The 13,990-nt window shown below is 42.8% G+C and overlaps 1 long non-coding RNA gene across 8 annotated transcripts; it reads left to right on the forward strand.

Annotated features, from left to right (window-relative positions):
• Window positions 1–1,705: 1,705 nt before the first annotated feature.
• Window positions 1,706–12,872, forward strand: LOC123116389 (uncharacterized). 8 transcript variants are annotated; one of them, XR_006457057.1, is made up of 10 exons: window positions 1,706–3,547; window positions 3,656–5,485; window positions 5,584–5,720; window positions 5,902–5,947; window positions 6,044–6,302; window positions 6,404–6,461; window positions 6,539–6,582; window positions 6,666–8,311; window positions 8,448–9,793; window positions 9,957–12,872. It is a non-coding gene; the product is annotated as an uncharacterized lncRNA (long non-coding RNA). The 8 variants fall into 8 exon arrangements; XR_006457061.1 differs by having other exon boundaries at window positions 1,706–3,273; window positions 3,384–3,547; window positions 8,448–12,872; XR_006457062.1 differs by having other exon boundaries at window positions 1,706–3,024; window positions 3,203–3,547; window positions 8,448–12,872.
• Window positions 12,873–13,990: the final 1,118 nt, after the last annotated feature.

Genomic DNA, 13,990 nt, shown 5'->3' on the forward strand with positions numbered 1-13,990 from the left:
TTTCACAAGTTGTAGACCAGACTACACAGTCTCAAGACTATTCTTTCTAGAGACCGGTAGTTCATCTATGAAGAGTGACAACAAAGAAACGGTATGATATTTACTGATTTTCCTGCATTCCATTATATTTCTCAAAGTTAATATTTGCGTCAAAATTGAAAAAAATGGAAAAAAAACAACGTTCCTAATTATCTGTAGATTACACTCCCTTATGCATCATCTATTTCATAATATACTATATTTTAGACATAATGGAACTGACCTAATCTTCTGATGCTTATGTAGAGTAAGCCGAAGAATTTTTCAAAAGATGGTGTCATTAAACCTGGGGCAGATGAAGAGAGTCAATCTGTTCAGATACATGATAAAAACAATGATGAAAGATGCAAAAATAAAAGCACAAGTAGGAGAAAGCTGAAACGCTATGAAGATTCTGACGAGCAGAGAACTATGTCACTTGATACTCCAAAAGATGATGAGGTATTCAAAAAATATATGGAGTTCCTCATTCAAAAAATCATATTTCAAGACAAACAAATTGGACTAACTCTCTTATTATATCTAGGGCAACTTGAACAAATTTCCAAAAGGTGTCATCATTAAAAAGGAACCAAAAGAAAATATTTTAGATGATATACACGAAGACAGTGGTGATGATGAAGAAGAAGAATACAAAGTGATAAGAAGGAGTACAAGAATTAAGAGGCAAGTTGTTGTTCTTGAGGACGATGAAGACTCGGAAGAGCAATTCAACGCCCAAAAAAAGCGCGAAAGCATGCACAATGCCTTGAGGATAAACAGCAACCTTGCAGATCACGACGGGGCAGGAAGAAATAATTTGTAATATTTAGAATTCAATTGTTAGAATACGAACTATAGATTTTAGTACTTGATGACTATGTAAAATTTTCATATTTTTTCTATCATGTTATATAACCGAATATTCATTCATATATTCTTTGCCCATGCATGAATCAAGTTGAGATAGTTATCAACCATTAATTAATTTCAGTTGTAATAGTTTCTTACTGAACTCATGTATGAAATTGGTAACCACAATATATTGTTATACTCAATGCTGGGTAGTGTAAAGAAGAGGAAGGGCAATATCTTGCCGTCCAGTGTAAAAATGGCTACCTACAAAGGCGATGGCGACACAAGATGATGATGTGCGAGGCAGGACAACACCGCTGCCTACTCAATTTGTAATGCACCCAACTTATTTTAGCATAAATTCCTATAGTTAGACCCATGTTTGCAACCCCAAAAGTGGCCAAACAATAAAGAGACAGGCCACTTTACCAATTTCCTACTTGCATTACCCTTTTGACTATGTGTGAAGACAAGTTTACTGCTAAAAGTTTGCTTTTTCATACCACTGATTTTATTTTTCTGAAAGTTTCTTCACATGAATGTTTACAATCATGACAAATAGTCAAACATGAATACTTTTATTTTAAAAAAGGCATATATAACATTTTGCAATCGGAGAGACAGCATCGTCGACAGAAGCATGACTAATTATAGATATTTTGATCTAAGAAAAGGTAGTAACATTTTCCCCCAAAAAAAACAAAAGGTCGTAAAAATGAAAAAAAAACAATGCCACACGGACAAATTAACATATTAAAAAATCTTTCCCTATCCCTATCCCTATCCCTATCCCTATCCCTATCCCTATATATATAATAATAAACCACGGATCGCTTCTGCTCGTACGTCGTCGGCGCTTTTGCAGAAAAGTCCCTCCGTTTTTTAGAATTCAACCCGCACTCCTCCTAATATGTAAAAACGAACCGGTACGGCGAGCGAAAACGCACGACCCGTCTCGACCTCCAGCGCGCCGCCACCCCCTTCCACTCTGCCGCGCGCCGCCGGCCGCCGGCCGCCTCCACCTCCAGCACATCTCCACCTCCAGCGCGCCGCCACCCCCTGCCACGCTGCTGCGCACCGCCGGCCCCCGACACGCCGCCACAGCCGGACCCCGACACGCCGCCGCAGCCAGCCCCCGCCGCTTGCCGCCACCGCCTCTCTGCCGCTTGCCGCCCCCACCCCTGCAGCTTTCCACCACCGGAGAGGCGGAGACACACGACGTCGGCGCCGCACCATCCCCCAACTCCTCTTTCCCCCTCCTCCTCTGCCTCCACTGCTCTTCAGCCGGCCAACTCCCTACTGAGGGAGCCATGGAACTGCTCGGCCACGCCCTCGAGGTGCTCCCCCATCATCCTGTCGTAGGCTGCTGCTCCGGGCCTGCCTCCTCTCAGCTCCCGTCGCTGGAAATTAGCGGCACCACCAGCTCCCCCGTCTCAAAGTCCCCAATTGCCAGAATACCAGGTGCTTGCTCCCAGATCTGCACTATATACACAATTTTTGCTTGATTGTGCAGATTTGTAAAAATTTCGATTTGGAGATGAGTTAGAATAACCTTGTGAATTATGGCTAACCTTCCAAGATGCAGGCAAGGAAGGCCTGATTGTTGCTGAAGCCGAGCTCATAAACGTCTCACGTCATGTGGTTATGTGCTATTCTGAATCTTCTTCTCTGAAGTGTGTGGTTTCAGTTTCACACAAAAAATGTGTTGCGCTTGCAGTGCGTACCAATTTCACGGTTTACCGATATGTATACGTGTTCATTTGATTTCACTCCAGTTTACCGATGTACATACGTGTTCATTTGATTGCACTTCAGTTTACCAATTCTTTTTACTGATCCAAGTTCAACATAATGTATGTATTGTGCCCTCCAAACCTGAAAATTCCTACTAATTTGACCTCACAAGTAAAGTAATGATGAATCAGGAACTTCATCTAATCCTCACGCTAAATAGCAACCAGGACCTTCATTTAATTCTGACCCAAGATAGCATGCTCCCTCTGTTACTATTATTTTTTTAATGGCTGGCCAAATGAGCTGCAGGAGCAAGAATTGCAGGATCAAAACAAAAACCCGAGGAAGAATATAATGTCAGTGTGATTTGTTGCCAACGCCAATTCTCCACTGGAGCTCTATGTGCAGCAACAGAAAGTATGACTTCATCACGAAAACATCTTGATCCTTCTTTTTTCGTACTACTATTCTATAGTAACAAAACACACCATCAAGTTCCCAGGATATCTTGGTCATTTTTCTGTTCTGTAAAACAGAACATGTTTAAAGGATTATCAACTGTGGCTGAAAACCTGCACATCCTTTGCTCATATAGAAAATGGAGTTTAGCCTTACAAAGAAGAAGCGGAAAAGAAACTCGGAAGTCCACTTTATGCTCCTCTGTCTGTATGTTTACAACTTGCAAGTGGCCTGATTTTATCAGTTGTTGATAGATGAAAGACCAACCAATTTATGCCTAACATTTGTATCTCTACATTTATGCACTACCATTATAGAGCTCAAGGCATCAGCTGCACCACCAAGTTGGTCAAGAAGTTTGCCTATGGTGAGTGCCTGTTGGGTTATGTGTTCATGGCTTTGTGCGCGACACCTGTGTGCTGTTTCGCCTCGGTTGTTTTTCTGCCGTCCTGCAGTGTTGAAGGTGTTCCGGGAGACACTGGTTGGCCTGCTATACTTACTTACCTTTTCTATTTGTTGAGACCAAATTTTGAGAATTAAACTGGCAGTGAATTCAATATGATCTGAGACATCTATAACCTTTGTGCAGGTCTGACATGAGCAATGCCGGTCTTCTGAGATTGAAAAGGTGTTTCGTGAAGCAACAATCATGCTATCAATCAAATTTAATGGCTACTACAACGGCCGAAAGGAGGACGGCGGCCTCCTGATCCAGCAGGCCTGGAGGCGCTCAGCCAGGGCGTCAACGCGCTCTGTCAGCCTCCCCGCGATGCGCTCACCCGCTGCTCTATCCGGCGAGCACCGCCATCCTCTGGGCGCCGACAGGCGAGTAGTGCTTGCCCAGCTATGCGTCCAGGCTACGGAAGGCGTGGGGCTTGCTGGGCAAGTAGGTTGCGCCCACTCCATCAGGATGCCCTCCCCCACTGTGAGTGTTAAGTGACTAATCATGCACATCCATTTAAACAAAGATTCAGAAAATTGTTTGATTCACTAATTAATCAACCAGTAAAGGACCAATTGTTTAATCCCACTAGCTAGACACTCATCCATCCTATCCAGTGAGTTTAAATTGATTAATCTTGCACATCCTTAAATTATGAAGAGTAAAGAATAGATTTTGGTGTTGGAGGAGCAGCCAGCAAGTGCAGTTTGCAAACCAAATGCAGTTTCTGTGGAGAACATTGATTTGCGACCTCAGCTCAGCCCTATTGAACGGATTAATTACTCTTCGAAATAGGATTTAGCCCATAATAGTAATTCCACTCCAATATTGGACGAAGTGTTGATTGAGCTGAGAAATTTACTTGACGATGAAAGGAACGGCTTGCTTCAAAATTTGCAAATTAACCTCTCCAAGCTCTCAGAAGAGAAGCAATAATGTGACTCCCAGGTGTCTCTCTGAGAGAAAAGCTGGAGATGCTTTGGCGGTGGCAAAATAAAGGGAAGTAATTGCTATGGACGCCAGCCAGTCAGGTGTTCCTCTTAACCCTTCTTTTGTACTCCTACAGATAGGAGATGAAAGGAGAAGGATGAAGAAGTCAAGCTATTGGAGAGGTCAATTGAGGAGCTTGAAAGTACTTTATTTGCTCTCAAAAGTAGCTTTATTCAGTTTGAGTGAATTTTGTGGCCTAACTGTTGTAGCTATTCATTTTTCCATGCATTCTGAATGTTAGTACACACCCATGTTGGTATAGAACTCCTGTTGTTATGCCTGCGTTATGACAACAACTTTCCCAGATTTTTTTTTGCATAAACATACATATGTGGACTAAACTCTTTCCCTTATTTTTTGTTACTTGCTCAGCCAATACATATGTATGCTAATATAGTTATTTTCATATATTTCTAATCCCTGAAAACACAATACAAATCCTAAAAGAAGTTATTTTTTGTAATTAAAATTGCTAGCAATGACCTTAGTGTTTTACGTTATGAAACATCTTATGATCTAAACACCATGCACCTGCCTGGAAACGCACATTAGTATTGACCATGAATGAATTTTTCATGAAGAAAAGAGAGCCTGATTCTCGGGTTTTTTTCTCCCGTTGCAACGCACGGGCCCTTTTGCTAGTATTACCAAAATAAGCAACTTCCTTTTGTGAGGCCGGCTAATCAAACTAGAAAAATAATATAATCGTGTGCCACCAGAATATATCTAAAAAGGAACGACCAGGGTGTATCTATTATAGAAGTTCATGTGTTGGACTCAGAGACTTAAACATGACCATGGGACACGGCTTGGTATTATATTATTTAATACAGTCCAGAATAAACAAGACCTGCAGAGTCCAACTCGAACACAACTTCCTTTATATAAGGACATGCATACACACGATCTACACATAAACGATCTGGAGCTTCCGCGTCTTCAAACGATCCAAAGCTTCCAAAGACACAGAATAAAGAGAAAAAAGAGGTATGATCGCCTTTTTAACATATTACTTCATGCTTACTCTCGATGCTATTGTTTCTATTAAGTATTAATTTCTATGATTTTACTAAAACCTTCACTAGGTGCGAAGAAGACACAGAAGTCATCTGTTGTTTCAGAGGGTCGATCTGAAATTGACAAACCCATAAGCACTAGCCTCGGCCACCATGTCGAATAATCATGTGCCTATGATCCAAAAGGGGGATAAAAACGCCAGAAGGTAGAATAGATAATGGTGACCATGTCTATTGCAGATAATGGTGTTCAACATATGATTTTTAGCAATATGCGAGCTATTTCCTTCCCATATTTGAAGTAAAGGGTTCAGATAGTGCCTTGCAGAAAAACCAATTTGATTTTATTTTTAAACTATTTCTAATAAGAGTAAATACCATTTGCAGGGATATCATCTTGGGCAAAAAAGACAAATTACCTGACGAAAAGAAGGTACAAACATTACTACAACACTTCTATCCTATTCTTATAACAATGTTCCATGCACCCTTGAATATATTGACCTGACTATCCGAATAAAATTTTCAGCAAATTAGAGTGGGAACAACCGGTATGTTATGACACAATTTACTGCCTCTAGCACATCTACAGTCTAACTAACAATTGAAAGAGCATTACATTATAATGCAAATAATATATGAAAAAATGAACGCAAACAAGCTAGGACAAAGCAAAGTCAATCTCCAAACCAAATAAAAGAAAGCAAGTGTCGAAAGTTATTAAGCATGATCGGTAACCAGTCAGATATTCATGTCCAACAAGATAGCCTACACCATCAGAATGAAAGGTACTGGCTTACATTATACATTATTACTTATTAATAAACAAGAAAATAGCTCAATACAAGTACCTATAAAAATAACTGATCATGAAATAAATATATTACAGGCTATTCACATGCGTATATACATCCACTGCCGTTGTAGCTTGCCAGGAGAGTAAAATGGTAATCACATATTTACTATCTCTTCAAATTCCTTTTAGTGTGCTATGCAGATCAAGTTTAACTCCTTTTATTTTCAGAAAATACCCAATGATCATGCTATAGTAAATGAAGAGCACGAAAGGTGCCCCATTTAACGACATAATCATGGCCGTTAGCCCATGCTTGATATAATGGACTAACAACTGCCAAATGTATTTGTTACAGGATTTCACCGGGTCCAAATAAACAAAAACCAAGAAAGAGGAAACAGATAGTCCATGGAAATCAGAGCAACAAGTGTGCGAGGTTGGTTCAAAGAAAACAAAATTGTGAAACTGAGTTTGCTTTGAGTACCACAGCTGGCGAACATGTTCTAGAAGCATCAAATTTTGCTAGAGGCTTAGCAGATACCGATTTGATTAGAAGAAAGGTGATAAGTAAGTTGCATCGAGCAAATAGAAAGAAGTTACAAGCGATGAGAAAAGGAGGTAAATCTCATAGTTCTCCAAGTGAGGTTTCAAATTTTGGAAAACCAACATGCATATGTCCATTCTGCAAGGCTATAATGTGGCATCAAGAGAGAAGCAATCATAACACAAACAAGTCAAGACCAACATTCGGACTTTGTTGCAAGGAAGGCAAAGTCAAACTGCCACCATTAAAAAAACCTCCAGGATACCTTCAGCAGCTACTAACATGTAATGAAAAGGGAGAATCCTCAAATTACAGAGACAATATCAGGAACTACGATGGGTGGCCAGGTCGACTACGAGATAAACAAAATAGGTGGTGCACCATATGTTTTTCGCTTGAATGGCCAAAACTACCATCAAATTGGCACGTTGCTACCTAAAGATAATGGAGATAATTCTCTCAGGCCAAAGTTTGCTCAATTGTATATTTATAATACAGAAAATGAGGTCAGAAACAAAATGCAGGCTTCAACCTCAAAGGAAAGGAAAACACAACTTGATGAAGGCATTGTGTCTGGATTGTTGCAGATGCTTGATGATCACAATGAGTTAGTGAAATCATTCCGTATGGCAAGGGATAGATACCGAGAGTCGGATCTCGAAAATGTTAGGTTGCGATTAATTGGTACAAGATCCAATGATGGAAGACAATACAACCTACCAACTACATCTGAAATAGCCGCACTCATTGTTGGGGAACAAATAGGAGAAAATGTTGAACGTGATATAATAGTAGAAAACAAAGACAAACAACTCCAGCGAATTTCGGAACTGCATCCAAGCTTTATGTCTATGCAATACCCGTTGTTATTCCCATACGGAGAAGATGGATTCAGACCAGAAATTAAATTAGAAAAAACAAAAGGTGTCGAAGGAAAGAGAAAGTATGTTACCATGATGGAGTATTATGCATATCGCATACAGCAGCGACTGAACTAGTCAGTAGTCTTGCAAACAAGTGGAAAATTGTTCCTTCAGTTCATCGTAGATGCAGCAACATGCATTGAGCAATGGAGGCTGAATTGGTACAGGATGCATCAAGGGACGCTTAGAACAGAGCTATATAGCGGTCTGCAAGATGAAATTGATAATGGTGATACCAGAACTGATCCAGTAGGTAAAGGAATTATACCACCTTCATCATATAATGGAAGTCCGAGGAATAAACATCAGTACTACCAGGATGCAATGGCCATATGTCGGTGGGCTGGATATCCAGATCTGTTTATCACTTTCACATGCAACCCAAAGTGGACAGAAATACAGATCATGTTGGACTTCATAACAGGACAAAAACCAGAGGATCGTCCAGACATTGTCAATAGAGTATTCCTTATAAAGCTGAATGAACTAATAGAAGACATATACAAAAAAAGCGGTTTGGAAAAGCAATAGCAAGTAAGTCAAAAAAGTTACGGCCAATTCATACATATCATCACAACTAAGTTTCTTGTGTACCTTATCTTCATATACTTCTATAAATTACTGCGCAAACTTAACACATGACTAATGAAATTATAATGTTTTGTTGCAGTTGTCTACACCATCGAGTTCCAGAAAAGAGGTCTACCTCATGCACATATACTATTATTTTTGGATCCAGATGACAGGGATCCTAGCCCCCAAAATATTGACAAAATCATATCAGCAGAGGTGCCAGACAAGGATGTTGATCCAGAAGGTTACATGGCAGTTGAAAATTTCATGATGCATGGACCATGTGGCCAGGCATGCTACAAGTCACCATGCATGATCAATGGGAAGTGCTCAAAACATTTCCCTAAGATGTTTTGTGCGGAATCAAGCATCGATGAAGAAGGATTCCCAATATACAGAAGAAGAAATAATGCCAGGACTATAGAAAAAAGTGGAGTACAGCTAGATAGCAGGTATGTTGTTCCATACAACAGGGACCTAATTGTCAAGTACCAGGCCCATATAAACGTGGAATGGTGTAACAAATCAAGATCCATAAAGTATTTGTTCAAGTACATCCATAAAGGAGAGGATAGAGCAACTGTAATTTTGGGTGCAGGAAATAACTATGACGAGATACAAATTTACCTTGATGCACGATACCTATCGGCTGGTGTAGCATCTTGGCGTATCTTTGGATTTGAACTTCAGCACCGGCAGCCTTCTATACAGAGACTGCAATTCCACCTTCAAGATGAGCAAATGGTCGTGTTCCCGGACTCAACTGATATTGATAAAATTGTACATAGACCTGGCATAGAGGAAACAATTTTTACCGAATGGATGACCGCTAATAAATTGTATGAGGAGGCCCGTAATCTAACATATGCAGAATTCCCCATTAAGTAGACGTGGCATGCAAAGGAGAAAAGATGGAAACCAAGGAAAGGCGGGAAACGGTCTATTGGGAGGATATACTATGCCCATCCAGCAAGTGGTGAGAAATATTACCTGAGGATTCTGCTGAATACTGTCAAAGGTTGTAAATCATATGAGGACATCAGAAAAGTAAATGGTATTTTACACCCAACCTATAAATCAGCATGTTATGCCCTTGGATTACTCAATGATGACCAAGAGTGGGATGATTGTATTAAGGAAGCATCGCATTGGGCTTCTGCACAACAAATGCGACAACTTTTCTGCACGATACTCATTTTTTATGAGGTCACAGATCCAAGGAAACTATGGGAATCTACATGGGAATTACTCTCAGAGGACATACAACGACGTCAAAGGAAAATCTTGAACTTCAATGAACTACATCTTAATCCTGAACAAATAAAAAATCTCACATTTATAGAGATAGAGATGTTGCTAAGGAGAGGTGGAAAGACACTAAAAGATTATGAAGGAATTTCACTACCAGATAGCAACTCACTACAATGTCTACAAAATAGGTTGGTAAGTGAAGAGCTTAACTATGACAGACAGTCTCTACAAATAGAGAAAGTGGCACTACTTTCAAAGTTAAATCCAGAACAGAAACAAGCTTTTGATGCAATACTACAATTTGTGAATAGCAAACTAAGCAAACTGATATTTGTCAATGGATATGGTGGAACAGGAAAAACATTTCTGTGGAAGGCAATCACGACATCACTATGATCTGAAGGAAAAATAGTTTTAGCAGTAGCATCCAGTGCAATAGCAGCACTTCTTATACCTGGGGGAAGAACTGCACATTCAAGATTTCACATCCCACTCAACATCAATAATGAGTCCACATGTGACATAAAGCAAGGATCCTATCTTGCAGACCTGCTAAAGAAAACATCCTTAATTATATGGGATGAAGCACCTATGGCGAACAAACATTGCTTCGAAGCATTGGACAAGAGCTTGAGAGACATCCTAAGGTTCACAAATGAAAGTAGTGCAGATAAACCATTTGGAGGGATGACGGTGTTAGAAGTATAATTATGTTTAAGTTAGAGATTAGGAGTTAGAGATAGGATTGGTTTAAATCATGTACGACTTGTCCCCTACTCCAAGTCTCTCTCACATATTGTACTCTATATATACCCACACCTGGGTCAGATCAATACAACAACAACAATATTCATCCATCCTACAATTCCCACATGGTATAAGAGCGGTTTGTTTAACGACGCCGATCCTAGGACCTTCCATCACTTCCGCAGCGCGCCGCCCCCGGGGAGATTAATCTCCTCTCTCTCCGGGGGCGCGGCACCCAATCGGTCAAAGATCCGATTGGTTCGGTAGATTAGATTAGATGAATTCTTGAAAGTTCGAATTTCCAGTAGATTAGTTTCCTTTAGCCACAAATAAATCCCACGATCCAGAAGATCCGGTGAAATCAGCGCAGAAATAGCAGCAGGGGCATCGAGTACTCCATCGACTCCGGCGGCCACGTGCGGCATCAGCCTTCAGACGACGCGCCCATAGAGACAATCCGGCACGACGCTCAGGTCGCGCAATCCAGAAGGCAGCCGCCGCTGGTTTCTTTCGCAGCATACGAGATCCGGTCTCTTGCGTTCGTGAAGGCGCGACATCCAGATTCTACGGCTGCACGGTGCGACTCAAGGCGGTGCTCCCTCGGCAGCCGGCACCAACATGCATGTCATCCGTGGCGCCTTCCCACTGCGATCTCGCACATGTCCCAAACCGATCGAAGCAGCAACACAAATTGTCCTCGACGGCCGAACGACAACGGCGCCACACGCATCCTCGCCCGATGCAAGCATGCGACGGAGATGGCACCATGTACCACCGACGCATCTGCATGCCCTCGTACAAGAAAGAAACAAAAGCCCACGTGCTTGCATGTGCATGTGCATGTGCTACGTCAAGCCTGCGATCGGATGGATTTGGCCACACGTCTCTACTTCACCCCGACGCGCCGCAACTCCTTCGGTTTTCGCCATTGAAACTCCATCAATGTCGTTGCTTCAGTGACCATCGCGGACACAGGCGCCTCCTCTGCTACAATGACGACGACGCGACCTCCGACTTGCGATTCCGATGGTTGTATGCAACCGGCGCTACACGTGCGGGAGCACGGGAGGCCGAATATCTGCACGCACCGCATTGATCCCACCGCGCAGCACGGCTGTGCATCGATGGTCTTCTGCACCGGAGCTTCTTCAGCTATTCTCCATCGAGCTTCACTGGGATCCGGCTCCACGCGTCTCCAGCTTCATCGACCCGCGCGACTCCAGCATCGGCATCTAACGGACGCGTCGTCAAGCAACAGCAGTTCTGCGGCACATCTACTCCTGCACGGAGAGGTGCAGCCAGCCGAACACATCTACACCGAGGCGGCCTGATGCAACTGCATGGACATCTACACCATCGATCGACACCTCGCATCAACCCCGCGCCGCATCATCAAATTGTACGACTACGCCAGGCTAGAAGCCAATATACTTCGTCGAGCACGTCTACGAGAAGTGATCTCAACATGCACCACCCACACGCCAGGCCGGTGTGGAGCGAGATGCAATCTTCATCGCCTTCTCCAGCGCGACACGACATCGACACTTGGTTGCCGCAAGGGACGCCTTCAAGCGACACATCGTCGACATGCCGCTGTGACGCCATAGCCGACACTTCATCGCCAAGGTCTTCATCAACATGGTCTTCACCAACATCATCGTCAACACACCGCCGCCGCCTCGTCCACAAGATGGACACCTAGCGTCCTCTGACAGACTTTTCTGCAAGGCGCGACCTCGACGACGGCAATGACCGCGTCACGACGACGGCATCGACCGCGTCATCCACAACTACAGGACTGCATCGACACGGCGTCACTACAGTGACGACCCTACACGGCCACACGGTTCTGGCAAAACCGATGTGTGCTCGATGGGCTTCCTCCGGTCTTGGCAAAACCGGTGGACTCATCGCCGACGACACCCTCCGACATCCGCGCGGTGCGTCGTCCACGTCTGCAGCTCCGTAATAGCGCATTTTTTTTGCGCCTCCGGCTTTGTGCGGCTTCATCATCCACGACGACCACACCATCGACCACGACTACCTCGACCACGACTACATCACCATGATCGGCTACCTCGACATTAATGGCTACGTCTACAACAACTCATCGGCAACAACTCCAGTCAACAGCGTCCGCCTCGTCACTTGTGTCCACGACACTCCCGCTGTGACTGCGGGAGGGAATAGAGGAGAAGACAGGGAAGGCACCAGAAGGGGACGCAGTCACCGCCCTAGGTGCCGACCCATCAGCCATCAGAGACGCAGTTGATGATGGTGCAGCGGAGAGGACGGCGGAAGCGCAAGACTTCAAATTCAGTCGCAATCGTTCGCTTCACTCACGCTACGACTGAGGGGGAATGTTAGAAGTATAATTATGTTTAAGTTAGAGATTAGGAGTTAGAGATAGGATTGGTTTAAATCATGTACGACTTGTCCCCTACTCCAAGTCTCTCTCACATATTGTACTCTATATATACCCACACCTGGGTCAGATCAATACAACAACAACAATATTCATCCATCCTACAATTTCCACAGACGGTAGTGATGGGAGGTGACTTCAGACAAATCCTGCCAGTAATACCGAAAGGGCGAAGATCGCATATTGTAGATGCATCCTTAAAACGTTCCTACTCATGGAACCACTTTGAGGAATTCCAGCTCACTCAGAACATGCGCGTTTCTGCACTAACAGATACTCAAGAAGAACAAAAGAAGACCGCAGATTTTGCGGACTGGATTCTAAATATTGGAGATGGATTAGTTGGAAATAAAGAAGAAGAGGCATGGGTACATATACCAGAGGATTTACTACTTCAGAAAGGAGAGAACCAATTCGAAACTATCATCAACAGCACCTATCCAAACCTATGGACAAACTACATGAACAGAACATACTTAGAAGAGAGAGCCATCTTATGTCCAAGAAATGAGATGGTCGATGAGGTAAATTCTTACATCATGGGTAGAATAGAAGGTGAAGAGCTAACCTATCGAAGCTCAGATACAGTGTGCAAAGCAATGTCAATTTCAGAAGATGAGAGACCATTTGTACCCAACAGAATTCCTAAATAGCTTGAAGTGCCCTGGAATACCAGACCACGAAATACGGCTGAAAGTTGGACTGTCGGTAATGCTGCTACGAAATATCAACCAAAGCGAGGGCTTATCCAATGGTACGAGACTAACTATAACACAGCTAGGCAAATGGTTCATAGAAGCTCACATAATAACAGGGACAAACATTGGAAACAAGGTATATATTCCAAGGATTATTATGTCACCAAGTGACTCAAAATGGCCGTTTGTGTTGAAAAGGAGGCAGTACCCAATATCAGTTTGTTTTGCAATGACGATAAATAAGAGTCAAGGGCAGTCGCTAAAACATGTGGGGCTATATTTACCAAAGCAGGTGTTCACACACGGCCAACTCTATGTAGCGGTATCAAGAGTCACAAGTAGAGATGGACTTAAAGTTTTAATTTCAGATGAAGAATCTAAGGAAAATTATTCGGCAAAAGGTATTGTGTACAAGGAGGTCCTTCAGTCAAGAGACCTTAGAATATTTCTATTATAGTCTATGTAACCTTCTTGAAAAGGAACTTCATATGGATTTCTGATGAATCAGGTATTTCTGCG

This window comes from Triticum aestivum, chromosome 1B (assembly GCF_018294505.1).
Source record: "Triticum aestivum cultivar Chinese Spring chromosome 1B, IWGSC CS RefSeq v2.1, whole genome shotgun sequence".
NCBI classification, from domain to species: Eukaryota; Viridiplantae; Streptophyta; class Magnoliopsida; order Poales; family Poaceae; genus Triticum; species Triticum aestivum.